This window comes from Aethalodelphis obliquidens, unplaced genomic scaffold (assembly GCF_003676395.1).
Source record: "Aethalodelphis obliquidens isolate GAN/ISIS:26980383/991018 unplaced genomic scaffold, ASM367639v1 scaffold39, whole genome shotgun sequence".
NCBI classification, from domain to species: Eukaryota; Metazoa; Chordata; class Mammalia; order Artiodactyla; family Delphinidae; genus Aethalodelphis; species Aethalodelphis obliquidens.
Genome location: NW_020837983.1, coordinates 5,688,474 through 5,712,869, shown reverse-complemented (window position 1 = coordinate 5,712,869; position 24,396 = coordinate 5,688,474). Strand labels below are relative to the sequence as shown.

General features: G+C 46.8%; 1 long non-coding RNA gene across 1 annotated transcript; it reads right to left on the bottom strand.

Moving 5' to 3' along the window:
- Nucleotides 1-5,146: 5,146 nt before the first annotated feature.
- On the bottom strand, nucleotides 5,147-24,031 carry LOC113633336 (uncharacterized). The gene is made up of 3 exons (XR_003438148.1): nucleotides 22,790-24,031; nucleotides 13,209-13,390; nucleotides 5,147-7,183 (listed from the first exon to the last, which is right to left on the bottom strand). It is a non-coding gene; the product is annotated as an uncharacterized LOC113633336 (long non-coding RNA).
- Between the last annotated feature and the right edge of the window lie 365 nt (nucleotides 24,032-24,396).

Below are 24,396 nucleotides of genomic sequence, written 5' to 3'. Positions count from 1 at the left end.
AGGAACACTCCCAAACTCATTCTACGAGGCCACCATCACCCTGATACTAAAACCAGAAAAAGATGTCACAAAAAAAGAAAACTACAGGTCAATATTACTGATGAACATAGATGCAAAAATCCTCAACAAAATACTAGCAAACAGAATCCAACAGCATATTAAAAGGATCATACACCATGATCAAGAGTTTATCCCAGGAATGCAAGGATTCTTCAATATATGCAAATCAATCAATGTGATACACTATATTAACAAATTGAAGGATAAAAACCATATGATCATCTCAATAGATGCAGAAAAAGCTTTCAACAAAATTCAACACCCATTTAGGATAAAAACCCTCCAGAAAGTAGGTATAGAGGGAACTTACCTCAACATAATAAAGGCCATATATGACAAACCCACAGCCAACGTCATTCTCAATGATGAAAAACTGAATCCATTTCCACTAAGATCAGGAACAAGACAAGGTTGTCCACTCTCACCACTATTATTCAACATAGTTCTGGACGTTTTAGCCACAGCAATCAGAGAAGAAAAAGAAATAAAAGGAATCCAAATAGGAAAAGAAGAAGTAAAGCTCTCACTGTTTGCAGATGACATGATACTATACATAGAGAACCCTAAAGATGCTACCAGAAAACTACTAGAGCTAATCAATGAATTCGGTAAAGTAGCAGGATACAAAATTAATGCACAGAAATCTCTTGCATTACTATACACTAATGATGAAAAATATGAAAGAGAAATTAAGGAAACACTCCCATGTACCATTGCAACAAAAAGAATAAAATACCTAGGAATAAACCTACCTAAGGAGACAAAAGACCTGTATGCATAAAACTATAAGACACTGATGAAAGAAATTAAGGATGATACAAATAGATGGAGAGATATACCATGTTCTTGGATTGGAAGAATTAACATTGTGAAAATGACTCTACTACCCAAAGCAATCTACAGATTCAATGCAATCCCTATCAAACTATCAATGAAATTTTTCACAGAACTAGAACAAAAAATTTCACAACTTGTATGGAAATACAATAGCCCGAATAGCCAAAGCCATCTAGAGAAAGAAAAACGGAGCTGGAGGAATCAGGCTCCTGAACTTCAGACTATACTACAAAGCTACAGTAATCAAGATAGTATGGTACTGGCACAACAACAGAAATATAGACCAATTGAATAGGATAGAAAGCCCAGAGATAAACCCATGCACATATGGTCACCTCATTTTTGATAAAGGCTGCAAGAATATGCAGTGGAGAAAAGACAGCCTCTTCAATAAGTGGTGCCGGGAAAACTGGACAGCTACATGTAAAAGAATGAAATTAGAACACTCCCTAACACCATACACAAAAATAAACTCAAAATGGATTAAAGACCTAAATATAAGGCCAGACACTATCAAACTCTTAGAGGAAAACATAGGCAGAACACTCTATGACATAAATCACAGCAAGATCCTTTTTGACCCACCTCCTAGAGAAATGGAAATAAAAACTAAAATAAACAAATGGGACCTAATGAAACTGAAAAACTTTTGCACAGCAAAGGAAACCATAAACAAGACGAAAAGACAACCCTCAGAATGGGAGAAAATATTTGCAAATGAAGCAACAGACAAAGGATTAATCTCCAAAATTTACAAGCAGCTCATGCAGCTCAATATCAAAAAAAGAAACAACCCAATCCAAAAATGGGCAGAAGACCTAAACAGACATTTCTCCAAAGAAGATATACAGATTGCCAACAAACACATGAAAGGATGCTCATCATCACTAATCATTAAGAAATGCAAAACAAAACTAAAATGAAGTATCACCTCACACCAGTCAGAATGGCCATCATCAAAAAATCTACAAACAATAAATGCTGGAGAGGGTGTGGAGAAAAGGGAAACTTCTTGTTGGTGGGAATGTAAATTGATACAGCCACTATGGAGAACAGTATGGAGATTCCTTAAAAAACTAAAAATAGAACTACAATATGACCCAGCAATCCCACTACTGGGCATATACCCTGAGAAAACCGTAATTCAAAAAGACTCATGTACCATAATATTCATTGCAGCACTTTTTACAATAGTCAGGACATGGAAGCAACCTAAGTGTCCATCGACAGATGAATGGATAAAGAAGATGTGGCACATATATGCAATGGCATATTATTCATCCATAAAAAGAAACGAAATTGAGTTATTTGTAGTGAGGTGGATGGACCTAGAGTCTGTCATACAGAGTAAAGTAAGTCAGAAAGAAAAACAAATACTGTATGCTAACACATATATATGGAATCTAAAAAAAAAAAAAAAAAGGTTCTGATGAACCTAGGGACAGGACAGGAATAAAGACACAGACATAGAGAATGGACTTGAGGACACGGGGAGGGGGAATGGTAAGCTGGGAGGAAGTGGGAGAGTGGCATGGACATATATACACTACCAAATGTAAAATAGATAGCTAGTGGGAAGCAGCCGCATAGCACAGGGAGATCAGCTCGGTGCTTTGTGACCAGCTAGAGGGGTGGGAGAGGGAGGGTGGGAGACGCAAGAGGGAGGAGATTTGGGGATATATGTATATGTATGGCTGATTCACTTTGTTATAAAGCAGAAACTAACACACTATTGTAAAGCAATTATAATGCAATAAAGTTGTTAAAAAAAATCACTGTTGAAAGTAACACAGCCTTGGGGAGCCAACTTGTGATAGAATCTAGATCGCTGTCAGTTCAAAATTAAATTTCCTGAGTTGGGCGGATGGTGGCCACATCCTGTGTGGTTGATTAAAGAAGATTCGTTTTTGGATGGCAGGTGACAAGGACCATATTCTATGGGAAGACTGAGCAGCCTATTAAAGAGATGAAGCCTGCCCCGTCTCTACCCAAACGTGGGTCACAGGCTCCTCTACATAAATCCCACACCCCAGGTATGCTGGATCTTCACTTTCTCCAAATCCATCATGCACCTTCCCGCACCTCTGCCGTTTTCTCCACCTGGAATGCCGTCCCCCTCCAATTCCTACCCCACAATATCCTGTCCATTTGCCAAGGCCCAAGTCATTGAGATGTAGATAATATTCCCCCATTATCTCTTTCTTCCACATTGAACTTTTGGCTGGACACTTGGTTACTTGGCTATAGACTACATTTCCCAACCTGCTTTGTAATTAAATGTGGCCAAATGGCCAAGTTCTGGCCAACAGAATAGGTGAGCCACTCTGGGTCTGTGCCTTAAAGCATCTGTTTGTTCCTCCATCCTCCCTTCGCCCTTGCCACAAGGTGGGAGGTCAATGCAGCAATGACCAAGCTTTAACCTTACAGATGAAGATAATACCCAACAGGACAGTGGAGCAAAGCAACAGCATAGAGCAAAACTGTGTCCCTGAATGACCCTGCGGAGCTGAGCTGTCCCACCAGACTAGTGCCACCTGCGTCTGCACTGTTATGGAAGAGGGAAATAAAATTATATCCTAAGATTGATCTTATATAGACTACTGTGTTTTGGGATCTCTGCGCCATAACTTATTTATCCACTATCTCCTCTAAAAAGACTTCCCTGAGAGCTGTCTGAAGTCCTGCCGTGACTTTGGTGGCAATGCTCATACAGCATCCATGTGCCATTACAGCCACGTCCATGCATGTTACTTGTCACTCCTGGACTGGAAGATTCTTGAGGGCAAAGGCCACACCGACTTCATCTTTGATGTCCCCCAGAGCAATCAGCACAGCGTCCTTACACGGAAGTCATGTCTGCTGAAGAAGTGAGTGAATACACAGTGCTTCCCACTCGAATACCGTTTTTAGAAAAGAAGCAAAGATAGCAGCAGTGGAGTCAACACACAACACACTTAAACATAAACCAGAAAGAATGGGGCTGACAAATAAGAGGGCTGCGGTGTCAAACTGGTAATAGTAATACTCCAAAAATAAATGTATTGTGGTAACAAAGCCTGAAGAGACTGCACTGAAAAAACACAGAAGGTTACTGAAGCCCTGGAGCAGCGCCCCCCTTCCGCCCAGTGACTGCGTCGCCCTCAGGAGATGGCCAAGGTGGAGATGGCCACACGCTCTCAGGACCTGGACGACCACTTCTGCAAACTGGATCCCCTCCCCCTGGGCACTTGTTGTCGTACTGGGAGAGAGGGAGTAACATTGTTCTTCCAGACCATGGAAGTCTCAGTCACAGGGGTGTGAGGTCTGGGGCCAGACTGTTGAGTTTGAATCCCAGCTCAGCTGCTTACCAGCTGTGTAACCTTGGACAAGTAGCTTAACCTCTCTGCACCTCCATTTCCTCGTCTGTAAAACAGAGATGATAACACTACGTACTTCTGAGGTTGTTGTAGGATGAAGTGAGTTCATACATTAAGGCACCTACGATAGGGCCTGGCACACAGTCTGTGGCAAGTGCTGTCATCAACATCACCCTTGTCTTTGTTGTCGTCACCCTTACAGGTAGCTCACAACGCAGAACCCTTTGTGCAGTAGGTAGAGCAAACTAAAATGCCTGATTTCCAGACTAAAAATACTGAGGTTCTAAGGGATCATGTGACTTGCCAGGGGTCACCAGGAATAGAAGCGGGACCTGGACTGCCCCTCTGGTATCCCAGCTTTAAATCATGTGCTAATGGGGAACTCTGTAACCTCCATGTGGGAATTCTTCTCCTGCTTCCAGAAGGGCTCCTGGACTTCAGGAGGGAGCAGCTCCGGGGAGGCTAAGAGCAGAGGGGAGACTATCATCTCCTCCTGTTTGACTGGCTTCTCAGGAGTCCAGGTGAGGAGCCAGACCTCTCTGCCTGCTGCCCATCCCCCAGCAGCCTCTTGACCCTCCTGGGCCCCAGGGAGCTGAGCCTTCTCTTCAGGCTGCGTGGGGGCGGGGAGGCACCAGGAAGAAGTTTGGGTGCTTGCTGATAAAAATAGATGAAGAAACGTGAAGGGGCCAGAAAGTCTCAGATGACGTTGTAAGCAAACCTGCAGAAAGGAAAATGTGAATGAGGAAGTATAAATGAGAAAATAGAAAAAATGTGCTTGGGCCGTGTCAGAGCACAGGTGCTTCCGGTGATGTCCTGGCTGGCCCATTAGCGGAGGTGATCCGAATAAAGTCAGACTCTGTGTGTGTGTGTGTGTGTGTGTGTGTGTGTGTGTGTGTGTGTGAATGGGTGTGTGTGTTCAGGGGGCTGTGATCGATGCAGACACAGCACGGGACAGAAAGAGAGACAGGAAGAGTCTAGGAGCCATTCACAAAGAAAGGATGGGAGAAGAAAAGGGGAGAAGGGAGAGGAGACAGGAAGGGAAAAAAGACAAAGAGAAGCTGAGAGACGAGAAAAGAGGAGAGGCTGAGAGCCCCACCACCACAGAAGCAGGGACTGTCTTCACCATGTCACGCTCTCAAAGTGCCCCCCTCAAAAACTGAACAGAATGAAACTTCTCTCCCTGAGGGAGCTCTCTTTCAGGAAAGTGCTGGAATGTTCCAGCTACTGGGCGCTGACCAGTATCCCAGCCCCCCCCCCCCTTCCTGGCTAACCTCCCCCTTTTTGTCTCTTCCTGATTTGGTAGGACGCCCTCCCTCTTCCTTGAGCTCTGTTTCTTCCATAAAATTGAAGATGCTGTCGTGGCCCCTCTCGGCCAATCATGTGAGTTGGGCCAGTGGAGCCCTCCAGTCCGGTGTGCCCACGGACGGCCTCCCAGAAGAGGTCACGTACATTCTCAGCCCCAGGTTGCAGTGTCACGTGACAACCAAGGTCCACAAACCCTCAGGCCCAAGGTCAACGCCCAGCAGTAGTGGCAAGGCCCAGAGGTCCCTCTGTCTGCAGGGGCAGCACTCCCTTCCCTCGGGCCAAGCAGACCCAAAAGTGACCCCAAACCACAGCTCCAGGAGCCCCGTCTCTGTCCCTGGAGACACGGGCCATGAGCTCCGTGGCTGGCAGCCTCCGCCTGTTTCCCCTGCTCCCCACACCTTGGCTGCAGGCCTCACAGTCCCCCTGGAGGTTGGCCTCTCCACGCTTCACCCCGTGCACTTCCTTCCAGGTCAGACAGGACTCCAGGCCACTTTCCTCCACCACCACTGCCTTGACTTCCTGAGAAACCTGAACCAAACACCCACCTTGGGACGCACACTCCTTGCGTCTGCTTTCAGGTGAAGGAGATTCCAGGCCCTTCCTGGCCAGGCACCTGCCCCCTTAGCAGGGCCAGCAGGACAGGCCTCGGGCTTCCTCCGCCCCCGCAGCTCCAGCCCGCAGCCCAGTCCCGGGACCCCCTCGCCTCATCCTCAACAGCATGAATCCACCCACACCCAATTCCAAGTCTTCTTAAATCTGTAGTCCCAGCAGGTCTGCCACACAGCACGTGCATAATAAGCGTTTCTGGATGGATGGCTTTCAACTTCTGATTCCTGGGAGTCTATAGACTGTTTTTTAAAACTCTTCTTTCAGACCAACCCCAGTGCATCTCCACCTCCTCCTCTGTCTCTGCTGCAGGCACAGGGGCCCGTAGGAACCCCTTCTTGACCTTCTAGGTGGCAGAGGCCAGAGGACTGCAGACTCTAAGGTGTTCCTGGGCCATCGCCCAAACCTGGTGTATCAATTTCCTGTGGCTGCCGTATCGAATTGCCGTAAACTGGGTCGTTTCAAACAATAGAAATTTATTCTCTTGTGGTTCTGGAAACCAAAGTTCTGAAATCTGTGTCCCTGGGCTGGAATCAAGGAATTGAGAAGGTGGCACTCTGTCCAGAGCCTCGAAGGAAGGAAAGAATCCATCATCTCGCCTCTTCCAGCTTCCGGTGGCACTCACTGGCTTGTGACCGCATCACTCCAATCTCCACCTTCTGGTCACATCGCCTTCTCTTTTCTGTGTGTCAAATTTCCCTCTGCCTTCCCCTTAAAAGGATACATGTGATTGCATTTGGAGCCCACCTGGATAATCGTGGCTACTCTTCCTATCTTGAGATCCTTAACCACATCTGGATTAAATTTAACTTAATCACATCTGGATTATGACAAAGCCCTTTTTGCCATATTAGGAAAGTGACATTCACAGGTTGCAGGGATTAAGACCTAGATGTATTTGGGGGGCCACTGGTCACTTTGCCCCTTGCTAGATCTGTGATTTGAACAAGTTGCTGAATTTATCCAAACATCTGTCGAAAGTCTTCTGTGTGCCAGACACCATGCTAGGCATGAGTTCCCTGCAAAATGGAGAAAACAGTATGTTCAGTACTATGTTGATGTATGGACAGTGCCTGGAATTGTGCCTGACTCACAGTAAGCACTCAATGAATCCTACCTATTACCATTATCCCTAGTAGGTGTTCAGTAGGTGGGATTTATTTTTAACACCCAGATTATACAGGCATGGAAAAACCGAGACAAAACAGAATCATGGAAGACAACAGAAAAAAGAGGTCCTCCATATCTTCTTTGATTTTCACAACCCTGTGTGAGTTGGGTGATCTTCTATTTTACTGAGGAAAAAGTAAAGTTCAGAAAGTTAAGATCCAGCAGACACAGTTGATGCTCACCACATATCCATGGGTGCTCCACAATTTCCCCTGTAGCTGGACAGGGCCACGTGACCACTTCTGTCCAATGGACTGGGAGCAAGAGTTACAGGTGTCACTAGCGGGATAAGGCGGAGGAAGCACCCTGAACGCCCCCTCAGCTCTCCCTTTACCTGCCATGCTCACCACAGAGTTCTCACGTTGAGACGGCATAACCACAATATTGAAACAACCCAGGTCCCCAAGACACTGCTGGAAGAGAGCTGTCTGATCCACGGAGGACTTCATACAAGTGAAAAAACAAAAACAAAATACAGAGCTTGTGTGTGTTGGGCCACTGAGGCTTGGCGTTTGTTTGTTATCACATCATAGCCTATCCTTGACTTACTAAAATCCAGGTCTTCTGACCAGGTGTCTGTTTCAGTCTACACTTACAGTCTTTACGTCCACACCTCCCACTCACATTTTAGTCTCTTTGGTCAGCCTTCTAGCCCATCTGTCCACTGAATTTGCCCTTTGACCACCATACTGCCAAATCCAATTAACGGTATTAGACTTTTTTCATAATGAATTTCTGAGGAGTTCTGCTGAAATATTTTCCTCCCTTGGTTACTCTAGTAGAAAGTAACAGAAAACCTAATCTAAACTGGCCAAAACAAAAATAAAATTCATTGTATCACATAGGAAAAGGCTCGATGGAAGAGTGGATTCCAGGGATGGCTGCGATAGTAGATCACCAATGTCATCAAAGATTCCAGTTCTTTCCATTTCTCCTCTCTGTCAGCTTTGGCATGTGGACTTGCTCCCTAGGCTGGGTTTCCTTATGATCACAGATAGCTGCAACTGTTTCTGGTATCCCATGCAGACTGGACAAAGTCCAGAGGTAAAATAGAACCATCTCATCCTTGCTCCCATCTTAAGAATAGGAAACCTTTCCCAGAAGCCCTTTAGAACTCTTCCTCTCACGTTTCATTGGTCAGGATGGGTCACAGGTCCATTCCTATACCAATCACTGACAAGGGGAATGAGGTTACCACCACTGGCTTCCACTGTCAAGATCCACTCTTTGGAACAGGAAGGACCACATACTTATGTCAAGGAGGATAGAGGGACAGACCTTTCTTGGTGTCCTCTCCTGGGTACTCTTCCTCTGAAGGCAACTTGAGTTTTTACTTCCCCAAGGGTTTTATGCCCAGACCTCTGGCCCTACTCCACACCCTCTCCCCAGCAGTCTCATTCATCCCTATGGTTTTAATTTCCACATATATGACCAGGAGTCCAAATCTACACCTCCTGCTCTGAATTCTCTCAAGCTCTGGACTCAAATACAAAACCGTTTGCTACATGAGGTCCCAAAGGATCTTCAAACTCGCTGTGTCTGAATCAGAACTGATCTAAACCTTCCCACCTCAACTTCCTCAAAGTTGTTGTTCTTCTTGGGTCTGTGGTTCAGGTTAGTGGCATGAACTTCCACTCTCCACTGCTCCTTCTACCGCACTGGATTAGTCATCAAGCCCTGGGGTTCCAGCTTGAAACCTCAAATTCATCTCCCCTCCCCATCCTCACAGCTGCTGCCTGGGTTCAGGCCTATGTTTCTTTCCTGGTGCATCACAATAACCTCCTAACTGGCCTCCTTGCTCCAGCCTGGGGGCCGTCAATCCACCTAATACAGCCTCCAGGGCAGTGGCATTGTGCCCCTTCTAATTCCCATCCCCCAGCTCTGAACACACATGCTGGGTCTTCCATGGGCAGACCCTGACCCTGCAGCTCTTTCATCTGCATCTTGACAACACCAACCTTCCATATGATGTCACCACTCTGGGCCTTTGCACCTTCTGTTCCGACTGCCTAGAACACCCAGCAAACTTTTCTTCTTCCTTTAGTCATCACCTCCTCCAGAAAGCCTTCCCTGATTCGCTCCTGATAAAGTTAATCAGTGCCTCCTCTGTGTAACATTTTCCTTCGATGATCCATTAAGCATGTACTGCCTGCTTACTATGTGCCAGGCACTGGGGTATGACAAGGAACATGACAGACACAGTCTCTCTCCTGTGGGAGGGAGAGGAAAAGGAAACAAAGCTAAGAGATGTCAAGAGGAATTGGAATAATGATGGGGAGGGCCTCAGGGAAGACTTTTCAGGGCACCTGAAAAATAAGTAGGAGCTCACCAGGTGAATGGGAGAAGGGAATTTGGGCAGAGGGATCAGCCTGTGGCGAGGCCTTGGGTGGTAAAGAACATGGCATATCAAAAATATCAAGAGGTTGGGCTTCCCTGGTGGCGCAGTGGTTGAGAGTCCGCCTGCCGATGCAGGGGACACGGGTTCGTGCCCCGGTCCGGGAGGATCCCACAAGCCGCGGAGCAGCTGGGCCCGTGAGCCATGGCCGCTGAGCCTGAGCGTCCGGAGCCTGAGCTCCACAACGGGAGAGGCCACAACAGTGAGAGGCCCACGTACCGAAAAAAAAAAAAAATCAAGAGGTCAAATCTAAACCTTCTACAGCTTCTCTTGCTGGACCCCCCAACACAGGGCTCACCAGAGGGTCTTCCCTACCAGGAAGAGTCCCTAGAGGGCAGGCTCCAGGACCGACTCACCTCCTTCTCTTACTACTGCAGGATGTGGCACCCAGGAGGAGCTCAGGGGGATTTGGGGAGAATGGAGAGATAGCGGATCTGACAAAGGCGTCACGTGTAAATGTGAGCCACTCTGCACAGGCAAGCTTATTCCCAGGGAAGACATTGCAGGCGGAAGCCCCCTTTGTACGCACCCTCCTGTCCATGCCCAGACTTGCCAGCAGACACCTGGCCCTGTGGGCAGCAGGAGAGATGCTGCCACCTTGCCCCTTGAGAACAGTGCTGCTTGTGTCCCCCTCAAAATTCATATGTGGATACCTCATCCCCAATGTGATGGCCTTTGCAGGCGGGGCCTTTGAGAGGTGGTTAGGTTTAAATGAGGTCATGAGGGTGAAGCGCTCATGAATGGGATTAGTGCCCTTATAGAAAAAGACACGAGAGAGGATCTCTCTCTCCACCATGTGAAGACACAGTAAGAAGGAAACAGTCTGCAAACCAGTGTCAACTGAAAGAAAAAAACAACAGAGTTGTGAGTTAAGTTATTTTCAGGCATCTTACTGAGGACTATAGTCCAGGAATCAGGCTGTCAGCTAGCTCTGAGGAACTACTCTGAAGAGGTAGGTGAGGAGCCAGTATATAAATGAATTTGGGGGCTAGGAAAAACAATTAGTCAAGCATACATCTTGGTAAAAGATGACCGCTAATCACAAAGAACAGATATCTGAAGTTAATGTGCTTTTCTAGCATGGAAGACACAAGAATCTGGGGTCGTTGAAATTCTTCCTCAGAAATGCACCTTAACTGGGTAGGGGCCTGTTTATCCAAAACACAGAGTGTCTCCTGCAGTTTTTCCCTCCTGAATGCCCAGGGCACACTGTCCTGGGTGACTGCAGTGGGTTGTGATTTAACCCTTTGTATAACAGGATAATGAACAACACTGTTCTTTTTGTTTACATCAGGAAAAGAACACTTACCAGCAACTGACCCTGCTGGCAACCTGATCTCGGACTCCAGAACTGTGAGAAATGCATTTCTGATGCTTAAGCCACCCACTCTGTGGCATTTTGTTATAACAGCCACCTCCTGGCATATCCCTTCAGACTCTTCTCCCCAGCAAAATGATGTGAGATCCACCCAGGGAGGGTGGTGCCGAGGGGAGGTTGCAGGCAGCCTTCCAACCTCACCCCCTTCCTCAGCTCCGCTGCCAGCCCCTCACGCTTGAGTGTGCCCAGGGAGCCTGGTCCCCCCTCTCTGAAATGCAAGGCCTAAGCCAGTCCTTTGCAGGTCATGGAACAAATAAAACACAATGACCACAAGTTCAGACAGATGCAGAGCCATGTGCCACCTGCTTTTTAAAGAGGGCTGCAAATACGGAATAAACCTAAACTTCGAGATCCAAACTCGGTCCTTGAGCCAATTCTAACACCATAGAGGCTCAGAGTAGCACCACTGGAAAGATCCTTGTTGATAAACCTGTTTCACACTGTCCCACAGCAGACAGAGGCCCAGAGATGCTGTACTATCTGTGAAAATTCAGCGAGCCAGGGCAGAAGGGCACCTGAGGCCACCTGATTCTCCACTCAGAACTCTGCCAGGCAACAGGGAACTCTACTCAGTGCTCTGTGGTGACCTAAATGGGAAGGAAATCCAAAAAAGAGGGGATATATGTATACGTATAGCTGATTCACTTTGCTGTACAGCAGAAACTAACACAACATTGTAAAGCAACTATACTCCAAAAAAATTAATTAAAAAATGTAAAAAAACCCTAACACAGTGATGAATGGAGCCCAAGCACACTGTTTGAAAATGAAGTTGGCATTACCTGTTTAGACAAAGACACAAATGTACTTGTAGCTTCATCTGGAAAAAAAAAAAACAAACTAAAAACCCAAAGAAAAGAAACAAAAAATTACCCCCTACCAAATCTTTGGAAGACAATTGTTCTAAATTGAGGCCCTCCCCTGACTCATCAAAACAAATCTAGCCAATGAAATCTCTTTTACTCTTGATGAATAAAAGTCAACATTTTAACTGTAAGAACTCTATTATGAGTACAAATTTCCAGTTATAAAATAAGTCCTGGGGACGTAACGTACAGCACAGAGACTATAGTTAATAATACTGTATTGTATATTTGAAAGTTGCTAAAAGAGAAGGTCTTACATGTTCTCAAGAAAAAAAAAATCTGTAGCTATGTTTGGTGATGGATGTTAACTCAAATTATTGTGGTGTTCATTCACAATACACACAAATATTAAATCATTGTGTTGTACACCTGAAACTAATATAATGTTACATGTCAATTATACCTCGATTAAAAAACCCTATATTATGCAAATAAATAAATAAAACAAATTCCTCTAAAAAAGAAGAACTCCGCCAGGGAACCCACAGTGGCTCTTATTGCCCACAGGGGATGAATCAGATTGAAGGGAAATACAAAAAAAGGAATGGAGACTGCATCAGAGGCAGCACTTCCAGAGAAGGCAGCCCATCTGAGAGGAGGACAGCCCACCCTGCTGGAAGGAAGATGTGCATGTGCGCCCACCCCTCCCCTCAACCCAGCTCCTCCTTGGCTGAGTGTTAGTTAGGACGGACCTGGACGGAGAGATCCTGGAGTTACACTCTGCTTTAGTCTCACCTTTTCCTGCAGACTCACTCTGGGAGTCCCAGCCAGAGCAACAATAAGATTAGTGAAAATTTAGAGAAAATCTAGAGAATAGAGAATAAAAGACCTCAATTACTCCCTAAACAATAGGTTGGAAAGCTATTTGGAACCATTAGGGGCAGGGCATTCTGTAGGAGGGTGATGTGGAGAGCAAGTGAGCATGGATAAACCTGCTAAATCCAGACAAGTCCTGTCTATTTTCTTAGTCTTTCTTTTTCATCATTTGTTTGGGGACAGAGAGTAGCAGCAGAATCCGCAGGTCCCAGGGATCACAAAAAGCAAAACTTGCTGTAGGCTTTAGCCTGTCAGCCTGGGGCGGATTCCTCCTTATCTGACCTCTCTTTATCTGGCATCTGACCTTTCCAAATTATCACTGCTCCCTTATCTGCTGCTTCCCCCCACCCCCCACCCCGCCCCGCCCCACCTACCAGGCTGCAGAGATGTGGTTGCTGTCAAGGGGAAGGACAACTTACCTACATGATGAGGAAAGGATGGTTCCCCATAGAGACACTCCAGGGAGCCCTAGGGCCAGGGCCCTCCTGAGGTTGGGTCCTGGGAAGGGCTGCCTTTCCTGACATCTGCAGCTGCCACAGGAGACTCAGGGCAGGAACCTGCTCTGGGGAGGGCGAGCGTGGGTCTGCTGAGAGCACAGACTCTGAGGGTGAAAGGAGATGGTTATACCTTGTTCTCACGTGTTCATAGTAACATAGGCCCCAAATATGGGCATGAGGGCTCCCCCATGAGCCAGAGTCCTCTGAGACACTTTCCCTGAATTAGCAGCGTTCAGGAATATGTGTGTCCCCCTGCCAGACTGCTCAGTGAGGGACTGCCCAGCCTTCTGTTGGTTTATATCCCCTTTGTGAGTATGGTAGGCTGAACAATGCCCCCCCAAAAGATTTCCACTTCCTAAACCTAGAACTTGTGAATGCTACCTTACACAGAGAAAAAGGGAGGAAGGGGAATTTTGCAGGTGTAATTAAGGGTCTTGTGATGGGGAGAGATTATCCTGGATTTCCTGGTGGGCCCCAAATCCAACCACGTGTATCCTTAAAAGAGGGAGGCAGATGGAGATCTGACACACACAGAAGAGGAGAAGGCGACCACAGGGGCAGATATTGGAGTGATGCGGCCACGAGCCAAGGAATGCTGCAGCCACCAGAGGCCAGAAGAAACAAGGAACAGATTCTCCCCTAGAGCCACCACAGGGTGTTAGCCCTGCTGACCCCTTGATTTTGGCCCAGTGATACTGACTTTGCACTTATGGCCACTGAAACTGTAAGAGAACAAAGTTCTGTTGTTTTAAGTCACCTAGTTTCCGGTAATTTGTTATAGGAGCCACAGGAAATGAATACAGTGAGTGATCTCATAGGATTCGTTCTTATTATTCATTCAACGAACATCTGCCAAGTGCCCGCTCTATGCCAGGCACTGCTGTTGGTGCTGAGATACACAGGACAGAGCAGGCCTTGCCCCATGGAGCTGCAGTCCAGTTGGGCAATGAGGGCCAAAAGGCGTGTAGATGATTATCTGAAAGAGCTTCCTCCAAATAATTATGGACAGCAGCACTGGTGAGGAGAAGGGGAGAATGGTCATTTGAAAGGATCCTTTTGTTTTTTTCTTTTTTTTCAGTACGCGGGCCTCTCACTGTTGTGGCCTCTCCTGTTGCGGAGCACAGGCTCCAGACACGCAGGCTTAGCGGCCATGGCTCATGGGCCTAGCCGCTCCACGGCATGTGGGATGTTCCCGGACCGGGGCACAAACCCACGTCCCCTGCATCGGCAGGCGGACTCTCAACCACTGCGCCACCAGGGAAGCCCTGAAAGGATCCTTTTTAAAGGCAGCTTTCAAAAAAACCACACAGACCTCCATAAAATAGTCACAGCTACTGCAGAAATTATATACAAGTACACTTGTGAGCACAGATGTGCTCTTCAGGGAAACACAAAGCTCTCTGGATCCTAGCCACACCCCAGAAAGCCTTCTGTGCCCACCTGCGGGGCCAGTGCACTTCTCACCTTCAGGGAACACAGGCTCCTGCAGAGGTGGCGGAGCCTCAGCCCTCACAGGCCTGTAGAAATGACCTTACCCAGGAAGACACCAGCAATAGGGTCCTGAAAGTGTGGCTTTTCAATGTTAACATAGAGACTGACTGCATGTAATTTACCCCAAACTGGAGGATGAGGTCATGACTCTGGGTTCACTTTAGATGAGTCAAAACGTGTTGGGCCTAGAAGACTCCAGGCTCTGGCAAACTTGTGCTTTCCCACATGTAAGCTGGTCACATGCGCAGTCAATTACCTCACGTAATCATGCCCGGTGAACTCCAGAACAGGCCATCTCCAAAGCTGGCTAAGCTCCTAGCCCCGCCCCGGCATGACCAGGTAACCTGATTCTGCAAAATACCTGCTGATCTTCTCGGCCACAGGACTCACTCTGTCTGAACAGCCCGGGAGGAGGCGTGGGGCAGTCCACATTCTGCCCCACCACTGGGGCCCTCACTTCTGAGGTTTAACAGGACCCCTTCCTTCCACATGTTTTGAGAATTAACACTTCCAACATTTGGAAATACACTTTGGAAAGTGTTAGGTGTAGAGACAAGGCTGAGCTATGTTTTTAATCATTGGTATTATTCAGTTGCCTCCGGAAACAATGACCTTTACACTGTCTTTGCTGGGTACAAAAAAAAAAAAAAAATTGCTCTAAACCAGCGGTCCTCAACCTTTTCGGCACCAGGGACTGGTTTCTTGGAAGACTTTTTCCACGGACCTGGTCGAGGCGTGGGGGAGATGGGGGCTGGGTCAGGAGGCGGTGGGGAACGGCAAATGAAACATCGCTCACTCACCAGCTGCTCACCTCCTGCTGTGCGGCCCGGTTCCTAACAGGCCCCGGACCGCTACCGATCCGCGGACCAGGAGTTGGGGACCCCAGATCTAAACGGTTTCAGTAGCTACAACTGTGTGTGTTAGCTGATTCCCACCCCACCCCGACACTCACCCGCTTCCAAGCTGGCCGCTCCAAGGCAGTTTCCAGAGTGGAGCTTGTGTAGTAAAGAATTAACCTTCCCCAAAGACAGGTCTGGCCTTTGTCCTCAGCTCCTGCAAGGTATTGCTAAATTCTTAGAATGTCCTGCCAGATAAGAGTTTACCTGGGGTCTTGGATCACACTGGATAGTCTAACAATGTGATTTATAGCGGAGGCTTTGGCCCCATGATATCAGTTCTACCTCCAGACGCCTGGAGATGAAAGGTCAGACAAGCAGGTGGTCCACCGTGGCTACCTGACTGCGTCTAAATGAAACTTCTGGACACCAAGGCTCAGGTGGGCTTCTCTGGTTGGCAATATCCCACGTGTAGTGTCACACATCATTGCCAGGAAAAGTTGGTGCTGTCCATGACTCCACTGGGAGAGGACAGCCGGAAGCTCCCCTCTTGGAACTTTCTGCTCCAGGTGTATCTTCCCTTTGCTGATTCCTTTCACTGTAATAAACTGTAGCCATAAGTACAGTAGCTTTCAGTAAATTCTATAAGTTATTCTAGTAATTTATGAAAATTGAAGGTGGTCTCATCCACATAGATGGACATAGAGATTATCATATAAGTGAAGTAAGTCAGACAGAGAAAAGCAAACATCATATGATATCGCTTATATGTGGAATCTAAAAAAATGATACAAATGAACTTATTTACAAAACAGAAGTAGACACACAGACATAGAAAGACATAGTTACCAAAGGGGAAAGTGGGGGAAGAGACAGATTTGGAATTAACAGATACACACTACTATATATAAAATAGATAAACAACAAGGACCTACTGTATAGTACAGGGAACTATATTCAATGTCCTGTAGTAACCTATAATGGAAAAGAATCCGAAAACAGTATATATATGAATAACTGAATCACTTTACTATATACCTGAAACATTATAAATCAACTATACTTCAATTAAGAAACAAGAAACTAAAACAAAAAACTGAGGGTGGTCTTGGGGACCCCAGGTCTTGCAATTGGCATCAGAAGTGAGGGTGGCCTTGGGGACTGCCTCCATACTCTGTAAATTCTTAACCTTGTCATGCCCTGGACTCCTCCAGCAGTCAGTCTGGTGAAGCCTATTGACATTTTCTAGGATAAAGTTCTTAACTGCATAAAATGAATATAAAGTATTAAAGAGGGCTTCCCTGGTGCCACGTGGTTAAGAATCTGCCTGCCAATGCAGGGGACATGGGTTCGAGCCCTGGTCTGGGAAGATCCCACGTGCCACGGAGCAACTAAGCCCGTGAGGCACAACTACTGAGCCTGCACGTGTAGAGCCTGTGCTCCACAACACGAGAAGCCACGACAATGAGAAGCCCGCGCACCACGATGAAGAGTAGCCCCCGCTTGCCGCAACTAGAGAAAGCCCGCGCACAGAAACGAAAACCCAACACAGCCAAAAATAAATAAATAAATTTATAAAAATAAAATAAATAAATAAAATAAAGTATTAAAGAAAAACAGTTACATTGAAATGTAAGTATCAGAATACATGCTTCTTTATTAACACATTAAATAACAAGTTCTAACAGCAGATTTAATATCTAATTTTGAAGTAGCATCAAGCCTAGCCAATATTTTATGTGGAACGTGCTGGTGTCAAAGTCACAGGTGTTGTTACTACTAGTGTATTTTGTTGCCTATGTTCATAATTGAAGGAGATTCATAATTTCAGTTAGAGGTTAGTGAAAATAAAAAGTCTAATTCTTTTCCTATCCAAGGTCACAAACCCCACAGATTCTACCCACAGACCATCAAGGGGTCCATGGGCCCCAAGTTAAGAGGCCTGGTCAAGGGCTTGGGTGATAATCTCACCCTTCATAGCTAAGTAGAGCTGCTGCTCTCAATGTTATTATTAATAATAATAGCTAATACTCAGTGCTTGCTCTGTGCTAGGCATAATAAAGGTGAAAGTGTCACACAAATTTGAACCATTATTTTTATATTATATCACTTAATGAAGATGAGCTTTCTGGTTGAGTTAAGAAAATAATAGCTACCGCTTTTGGTGCACTTAACATGGGCCAGGCTCATGCCACGTGCTTTCAGTGCGTCCTTCGCTTAGGCCTCCCTACAGCCTGATGAGGTGGGTCTGCTCTTCTTCCCATTTACGGACAAGGAGAGTGAGGCTTAGAGAGTTTAAGCAACTTATTCAAATCACGACGCTAGTAATTGGTAGAACAAGGAATTCAAACCCAGATCTCTTCGACTCAAGACAAAGCACAGCTCCCCAAACTGGCAGAATGGCACTCTGCAAACAGAGATGGCCACAAGGGGCCACAAGGTGACCTGACCACAACCGTCCACCTGTGTTCAGGCAGAAAGACCGCCACTGAATGGAAATAGGGATAACTCAGCACAAGGTCCTGCATGCATTAACAAGTCAATGATTGCCTAGGCTGTGAGGAAGTTCCTGTACTAATCATTAGCGTTTAGATTCCAGAACAATGGGGATCACAGAAGACTAAGCTGCCCGGTGAAGAGCTTCCCGGTTTCTCTGAGAACGCCCTTGCTCTGCACACAGAGAAACCCTCAGGTTTCCCACTGAGCTAGCAGCATCCTCTACACCAGGCCTTGCAGGCTTTGCTTTCTCCAAAGGAAAAAAATCTCAAAGTTCTTATCTGACATGATCTCCAGTTTCTACAGAGCAGCTATTGACAGCAAAGCCCATCAAAGGACCGGGATACCAGAGGCAAAGGCAGGTAGCAAGGGGAGGGCTTGGACCGAGGTAGAAAGAGAAAAAAAAAAACACAAAACCTTAAAGCAGGGACTTCCCTGGCGGTCCAGTGATTAAGACACCACGCTTCCACTGCAGGGGTGAAGGTTCTATCCCTGGTCAGGGAATGAAGAACCCACATGCCGCGTGGCACAGCCAGGAAAAAAAAGGAAAAAAAAAGATGTTGCAAACAAACAAACAAAAACCCTTAAAGCAGGGCAAGTCACAGAACAGGAAACTATGTGGCACCCATGCCACTGCTCCCTATGTCCTCACTCACAGCAGATCCTGCTAATGGGACACATAATTCCCCTTGCTGAGATTGGATGCAGCTTCAGAATCCTTCTCAACACAGCTGTCCAGGTAGCTACAATGGACTGAACTTGACACACCACTTGAAACCTATTTTCCATCAGAGCCAGGCATACAAAAAGGAGAGGAGAAATGTTATACTCTTGAAATAATGACATGAAACAAGACGAGCTCACACTTATTGAAAGTTTATTTTGACCCCATCCTTATTCTAAGCACTTTACGTGTATTAACGTACATTTTCCTCCCTCACAGCAATCCTATAAAGTTGATACTATTATTATCCATGGGATAATAATAAATCCTATAAAGTTGATACTATTATTTTCCCATGGGATCCATATGGGAAAACTAATAATAATAATAAATAATAAAATAAAATAAATAATAAAACTAATAAACTAATAATAATAAATAATAAAAATAAATAATACTAAAAATAAATAAAACTAATAAACTAATAATAAAACTAAAACAATAAAATAAATAAAACTAAAAAAATAAATAATAAAACTAATAAACTAAAACTAATAATAAATCCTATAAAGTTGATACTATTATTTTCCCATGGGATCCACGGGATCCATATGGGGAAACTGAGGCACAGGTAGGTTAAATGACTTGCCCAAAGTAGCCCAGTGAGTAAGGGGCAAAGTCAGGATTTGAAACCAGGCCATCTGGGTCCAAAACTTGCATATTGAAATAATGTCTATGTTGTGTTGATTCTGTCCATGTGCTGGGGGTGTTTTCAGCTAATGATCCTAGCAAAAGACAAAGATGAGAACGGCTTTACATTTTTGTGTGTAAATTTTGGATGTCAGCAAAGGTGACTCGTAACATTCTAAAAGACTGTTCTCTGAAGTCCTTAGACACTTCTGTCAGGAAATGCCCTTGCTCTGGTCTAGCTTCTCAGTGTGGCCCACTTCCCCACCTCCCACCTCCCCACAGCAGTTGATCTGCCCAGGGCCGGTCACACCTGGGGCAGGGAGCAGAACCCAGCAGGAAGCACGTCTGAGCCCTGTGGCCGAGGCTGGGACTCCCCTCTCCCTCCTCACCTCGTGGGTACTCCCTGACCCACCACTGGCCTCACTGCAGATCCCAATCTGGCCCAGCTAGACCTGGGAAGTCTCTGGAATCTGGCCGTTCTGTTAATATCAGAAGTTGACAGAAACAGGTGCAGAGGAAACCAGCTCCACTCCTGCCTATGGTCCCAATGGCGACCAGTCAAATCTCCAAAGAAACAAGCCAGAATCCAAGCACGTGACTCAACCACCGTGTCGCATCTTCTCTTTTCAAAGATGAAGCCAAAGGAGCTTTAGGAGGGTGATACAACCTCAGCCTCTGCAACAGAAGAGGCCCACACCTGCCTTGGCAGGTAGCTGCTCTCAGCAGCAGGAACGAGTGTGGCATCTGAGCTTAACCCAAGGTCACCACCAACGCCCCCTCGAAGCTCCACGCTCAGAGACTGCTGAGTAAGGCAGCCAGCAGGCGGCCATGGCAGAACCCAACGAGGTGCTGTCGCGGTGTCACCCTTTCCCCCAGCCCCGGAGCACTCCCTCCTCCTTGGCGGGGCACAGAGGGGGAAATGGAGACATTCTCAGGGGCACCAGCAGCTCTGCAGTGTTGGTAGCAGCGGCTCTAGTTATTAACCGGAGCTCCCGGGGCTGGGCCTACTGGGTTCCCCACCCAAATCCTGACGGGGAGTTAGATGGGAGAGTCTGGGCAGACTGGAAGGTGGGTCCCAGGCAGGCTCAGCTAGTCCAGACCATGTTAGCATCAGCTGTCATGAAAAAGGCAAATTTTCAGAAACCTCATGTAAAGCTCTCTAAGCACTTTCAAAACTTTTGTAGAACATTTTGCAGTATGTGACATTTCATAGGTAACATTTCTCTTACTCTTATATGAAGTCTGAGATGCAGAAAGGGCAGATCACTATGGCCATTTGGTAGATGAGGAAAGAGGTTCTGGAAGAGAGTATGAAAAGCCCATCACACAGCAAGTAACATGGCACAAAAAAATCCAAGCCCAGATCTGAGTGTGAAGTCCCAGCTCCTTCCACTACATCAGGCCAACTCCCCACTGTGCTGATACCTCGTCTGCAGCCCATTCATACTTACAAGGTTCCTGGGGTACCGCGAAGCAAAGCAGAATGAGAAATGGATCTCTGGGCGCTCACAGCCTCCCCGAGCCCACTGCTCCTGCACTTTGCAAGCCCCCCACTACTCATCATCTCCTACCCCCACCTACCTGGCAATTACCGCTGGAGCCAATAGGTTAGGCCATTAGACACTCGCCAACATTTGGTCAGCATTCACAGACCACGGGCGGGGCAGGGAGTAGCTAAAATGAGAGGGTTAGACAATTCTGTCTATACTGGGGTTATAAATGTATAATTCTCTGCACTCATCTCCAGCTTTTTGTAGAGAAAGCATTTCACAAATAGGTCAGGCTTAGGGTGAGTCACACAGAAGCCACTCACATCTGCTTAGGTCAAGAAAACCCAGGTGGAGGGAATGTTCTCAGCAGTTCCCTGCAGCCAACACAATCACCGCGTGGAATTCTAGTGCGAGCCCTGCTTTGGGAGATTTTCACAGGGCCTGTCTGGAAAACTCCAGGCACCTAACTTTTCAGCCTCACCATCTTTTTCCTTTTGGATGGTGGGATTTGGGCCTGGTTCACCAAAGCTGCTCAGGCCCAGTCTCGAGAGATGGCCACGCCCCGAAAAGTCATCCAGTTCACACGCGGTCCTCCTTATTCCTGAGGTCCCCTCTGGAATTTCTGCCCTTTTCCTCACCCTCTCCCCTCACTGTGGTGCCAGGTAATCGTTCCTGGCTCAGAAAAAAAGCAATCTAGTAAAATTATGGCAGGGTAAGATGTGGGTGTCACTTTTCCCAGAAGCGGTGAAAGCAGGTCAGCAGAGGAGAGTGGTGATTGGGTAAAGAGATGGTGGTTGGTTTACTGACTGGGCTGGATTTGCTGTGTAATTGGACATTGCCTTTCCTTTTTCTCCCCCCTGCCTTTCAACCCTTTGCTCTTGGTTCTCTCTTCCCCTCCTGGGCCAATATCTTGGAAAGATCCCAAAATATTCTGGTCACTTTCAGATATTAACCAATGATCCTTATCTTCAGATATTAAAAATTCCAGGCCAATCTAAGTGAAAACCTGCATCTCTCGGCCAACTCAAGGCTTATTGCCTCTTCTTCAGTCCTGCACCCGACACAGACACAGATACCTGCCCTGGGGAGGGTCACGGACCCTTCCTTCTGACTTCCTACTCCTTCTTCCACATTCACCACCTGCTTTGGGTCTCCAGATTTGGGGCAGGGAAGAGGTATGAGAAGCAGAGGGGCAAATCGTCCTTTTAGTTAACGCATTTTCTACTCCTCTCTGACCAGAATTAGCAAATTAGAAAAAAAAACAGGATGCCCGGTTAAATTTGAATGTCAGATAAACAATGAATAATGTTTTGGCGTAAGAATGTTGCGTGCCACATTTGGGCAGGCTGTATTTCATCTGACAAAGATACACTGGCTGCTGAATGCCTCCAGGTCATGGAAGGTGTATTAGTTTCCTACTGCTGCCTTCACAGACTGCCACCAATTTAGCGGCTTAAAGCAACCAACATTTATTCTCGTACAGTTCTTGAGATCTTAAGTCTACAATGGGCTGCCTTCCTTCTGGAGGCTCAAAGGGAGAACCCCTTTCCTTGCCTTTTTCAGCTTTTAGGGGCTACCTGCATTCCTTGGCATGTGGCCCTCTCCTCCATCTTCAAAGCCAGGAGCACCTTCTCTCCTCTCTGACCTCTGCTTCTGTCCTCACATTTCTCTTAAAATGACTCTTGTGATTATATTGGGCCTGCCTGGATAATCCGGGATAATTTCCCCATTTCAAGATCCTTAATCACATCTACGAAATCCTTTCTGTAATTAAGGCAACGTAGTCACAGGTTCTGGAGATTAGGACGTGGACATCTTTGGGAGGCTGTTACTTACCAGTTGTCTACAGGCAGACTTTTCCCCTATTCTTCAAGGGGGTCTTGAGTGGGTTCCTGAAGACCCCTTGCTGAGGATCCCGCAGCACTGCCCCATTCTCTGATCCAGGCGACATGGGTGATGCCCTCTGCAGCTAACTTTCTACAAACATCCCTTAGCTCCTGCTTGAAAGTTCAGCCCACAGAGGCACTTTGTACTGGGATGTCCCTTCCTGAGCAGGCAGAAATCTTGAGTTGGGGAGCTTTCAAGACCCTCGAGCCTAGCTATCTCCCAAGGTGTCAGTCATGTCACCTCGGACCCCAAGGAAACATTCCGGCCCTGGCCCAACAAACTATGGAAATTATGCCATGCCCAAGAAATAGTTTAACGAAGCCACATGGGGTTTGGCTGCACCTTCCTTCTCATTAAAGAAATCCTCAGCTCTCTGAACATTCTTTAGACTTCTCTTAGATCTAGGTTGGAGGTGGGTGATGTGCTAAGACCAGAAGTTGCAGGACCGGTTTGAATACTTCTTAGCAAGCTCGTCACGGATGGTCTAGCATCTCTCTTTAAAATGTGTGGGTTGGTGGAGGTGAGGGGGTGAGGAAGTTGGGGAGGGGGGCAAGGGAGATCACCTATTGTTCTAGGCTTTGGGTTTCAGCCAATGTCCCCAGACAACTGGAAAAGAAAAAACTGGACACAGAAAAAGTGACCCAGAAAATAAATTTGCAGTAAAGTATGGATGTCACCGATCCCAGAGGAACTAACGTTTAACAGAGGAGAGGGGAATGACTGACTCAAATGTACGCACCGCTAATGAAAAAATGCCCCGCATCAATGATAAACCTTCCCAGGAATCCTGTCATACACCTGGCACTGCCTACCTGAGCCCAGCGTCAGCATTGCAGGGGGAGCTGGGCCCTAAGACACACCTGAGTCAGCACAAAGAGCCCATGATGGCCGATGGGAAGGCAGCTGGAATGGTGCTGGGATAGCCCACAGGCTTGGTTGGCACACCCACCCTGCAGATCCAGAGTGACCGACTATATGTAGAAGAGCACCGAGGCTGCCCTGGATTTGGTGAGAAAGTGTGTCCTCAGCCGCGGACACAGGGCCAGAGTGGTGGTTCGGAACACTCCCTGATAGAGCCGGAAGGTGGCTGCGGAGTGAGTCGTGGGTGCGAATGCTGACTCCCCCACTTACAAGTTGTGTGACATTGGGGTTCCTGCTTAACCTCTGGACCCCCATTTCTATAAACTGATAAAAGCTATCTACGATCTAGGATTCTTATGAAGAGTAAATGAAGTAATGTTTGCAGACCCCCTGGGACCCAATAAATGTTATTTCCCTCTTTCCTCCTCTAAGATGCCCTCGTGTCAGACACCTTTTCTTTGTGTCTATGTGTCAGTGGGTGTTTTCACCATTTAGTCCTGATTCCGGGTCGCCTCGGCCTGCAGCGGCTTGAAGCAGGATTTTGGTTCCCGGCCAGAGACTGAAGTCAGGCTGCAGCAGCGAGAGCACTGAATCTTAATCCCCAGACCACCAGCGACCAGCGGCCAGTGACAAGGCCCTGGCCCGTCAGCTGCGTCGAAATGAATTTCCTCATAGAGACAGAAAGCAGTGAAACA